Source organism: Hipposideros armiger, unplaced genomic scaffold, assembly GCF_001890085.2.
Source record: "Hipposideros armiger isolate ML-2016 unplaced genomic scaffold, ASM189008v1 scaffold_46, whole genome shotgun sequence".
NCBI classification, from domain to species: domain Eukaryota; kingdom Metazoa; phylum Chordata; class Mammalia; order Chiroptera; family Hipposideridae; genus Hipposideros; species Hipposideros armiger.
The window spans coordinates 3,559,512-3,562,338 of record NW_017731396.1 but is presented as its reverse complement, the minus strand read 5'-3'; the positions used below and the strand labels follow the sequence as shown (position 1 = coordinate 3,562,338).

The window sequence follows — 2,827 nt, the reverse complement described above, 5'->3', positions numbered from 1 at the left end:
GTGGGCGGGGGGGGGAGTGCACCAATTTACCCGGAGATCTGTTTTCCTGTCCCATAGCACGCTCTCACCGCGCGCCTGTACCAGCTTAGAGACCTCCTAAATTTACCAACTTTGCCCATCGACTACCCTGGCCTTTTCCCTCTCGCCGCCCCCACCTCTTTGAGTGTACGGGGGGTGTTGGCGGGACAACCACACGCTCTGAGTGTCTTGCCCCCAGACTACGCTGGGGCAGCGACGCATAATCCCCCAGTCGCCCCTTGATCCGTCCAGGTTTGAGGGAGCTCCAGGCTTGTTGGAGGGGTGTTTTCGCTGCTTCCCTGGTGGACAAATCGTACACACCCGCACACGCACCCTCCCCGGCGTGACTGGAAAGGGGTCCTCGCTGCACCCTGGGCCGGCTTCCCAAGCTGAGGCTGGGTCAGCGGGAACTTGAGTGTAGGGAGAAGCGGGCCCCTGCCTCTCTCCGCACTCGTCTCCTCCCCCAACTCCGGACCCGGGTAGGGGATGACTTGGAAGAAGAATCTGCACCCACCCCTTAGAGAAAAATCTATTATTATTATTTTAATCTACTCCCCCAAAGTGTCCCTCGCGCCGTGATTGACGGCGCATACACCTGTTCCTCTCGCCGAGGCGCTTCCAACGCTGGGGACGGACGTTCGCCCAAATGCTCCGCAGCGGCCCTGCGCCAGTCCGCCGTCCTCTCCAGTCCAGCCCCCGCCCGCCTCCCCGGAGCGCCCCTGCCCGCACCTTGCCACCCCAGCGGCCACCCCCTCCCCTCTCAGGCCGGATTCCCCAGCCCGCCCGCTCCTGGCCGCTCTGGCTTCAGAAAGAGAGAAAGAACAGAAAGCAAAACTTCCTGGCGGCCGACGGCCATCAGCTGCACATTCTGCAAATGCCACCGAGTAAAAATAAACCGGCCGCCGCTCCGCCCGGCCGGCTCACCCCGGACGCACGACTCGGCCCCCAGCCTCGAAAGCTCCCTGCCTATCGGTCCCGCCGATCCCCCATTCCCGCGCGCCCCCTGGAGCCCCGCTCCCCTACACTCTTCTGCCAGCCACCACGCGCTCCCTTGCCCTGAAGCTCGACCCCAAGTGACCAGGTGACCCGGCCCTCTCCCATTCGGTGCCCCCATGCGCCCCACAAGCCGCTTACTCTTCTCTCTGTCCTCCGCCTGGTGCCTATTTCAGCCGCGCGCCCCTAGACTCAGGGTTCCCTTTCCCCAAATGCTGAGCCCCGAGGTCACCCTCAGGCCATCCTCGGGGCACAGACCCCGCCAGACCTCTTCCACCGAGCCCCCTGGGAGCGCACCACTCCACCCGTCCGCGGTCCCGCCAGCCCAGCGTCCCATGTCCCCAGACGCAACTTCTCTCCCAGCGCACACAACAACCGCGGCAACTCCCCCGAACTTTTCCCGGGACTCAGGCGGGTTCTGGCCAACAGCCGCACCGTCCTGAGCCGGTACCCCGGCTCTCTGTGCCCACCACTGCCAGCATTGAGCCCGGGGAGGCTGAGGTGGGGGTGGGGGTAGTGAAGAGAACCACTTGCCGCACCCGAAGCAGCGCACTTGAGACAAACTTCCCAGGCTCAAATGAAAAAGGGGACGCCGCTCCCCCATCGAAGCAACCTCTTGCCTTCGTTTTCCCACCCGGAGACACCCCCTTGGCACTCTGCGCCTAACTGAACACTGCCTACCTCTGCTGGTAGCACCTACACTCTGGTATTGGGCACAAGAGTCGGCTCAAGGGGTTCCCCATCCACCCCTTCCCCTGAGCAAAGTCTTGCAAAGTCACCCCAGACGCCCCTCACCCCTGCCTCCTTCTCTGCCCTGGAGAGCTCACGAACCCCTGCAGCTGGGGGTGGGGGGCCGTAGGGGGAAGGAGTGATTACCCGGTATTGGTGAGCACCCGTCCCCCCCCCGCCGCGGGAGCCCGCGGCGCGGGGGGCGCCCCCACCCTATCTGCAAAGTCCTACACTCGTGCCTGGCACCTCCCCCTCTTCTCCCCTACCCCGCCGCCCCCTCAGTTAGAGTAAGTGACCCCCAGGAGCAGCAGCCCTCCCCTCCCCCGAAGCCGCGCGCTGGGCATTCCCCCTGGCCACAGTGGGAGACGCGCCGCCCCGCGCCCTGGTGCCAGCCCTCCGTGCCCCCTGCCTCCCGCACGGCCGGAGTTGGGTGGCAGCCGCCGCGCGCAGGCTGGCTGGCTGGCTGGCTCTCTCGCTCGCTCGCTCGCCCGCTCCCGGCTGCAAGCGGCAGCCCTGGGGGTGGGGGGACTGCACCGGGACAGGGGGCGAGGCGCGGAAGCACCCCGGGAGACCCGCGGGGCTGAGGGGCGTGTGGGGAGCCGCGTCGAAGGGAGCGCCGAGTCTCTTACCTGCACTTGGGGCGGCTTTGGGTGACTTTCCAAGTCCGGGGGAAAAATGTGTGTGTGTTTGGGATGGAGCGCCGCGGGCGCGCATGCGCTGCCCAAAGTTGCCGGATCCCGGATTTTTCGCTCCCAGTCTCCGCTCTCGCCCGCTGTGATTATGGAATTCTCCGCGGCCGAGCGGGCGAGTGGGTGGCATGTAAAACCCGGGCCGGATCGCGGGGCCGGGCTCCGCTCCACCCTCGCACCCCCAGACCTTCCCCTCCGGGTTTCTTCCCACCCACCGCCCGGTCTGAGCTCGGCTTGCGCGCGCCCCGAGGCGCGGCCTGCCAAAGAGCATCTGAGCACACGGCTCCCTTTTGCGGCTGGAGAAGCTTTCTACACTGTCCAATTGAGTGGAGCTGAGGCTGGGGAGAAGAGAGACGGGGTGGGAGTGGGTTACTTTTCACCTGTTCTGAACCCCAGAG

At 65.9% G+C, this 2,827-nt stretch overlaps 1 long non-coding RNA gene across 1 annotated transcript in view; it reads right to left on the bottom strand.

Annotated features, from left to right (window-relative positions):
* Positions 1-2,451, bottom strand: part of LOC109381300 (uncharacterized) — an 83,699-nt gene extending 81,248 nt beyond the window's left edge. The window contains exon 1 of the long non-coding RNA XR_002123690.1: positions 2,370-2,451. This is a non-coding gene — a long non-coding RNA (uncharacterized LOC109381300). The remainder of the gene's footprint in view (positions 1-2,369) is intronic.
* Positions 2,452-2,827: the final 376 nt, after the last annotated feature.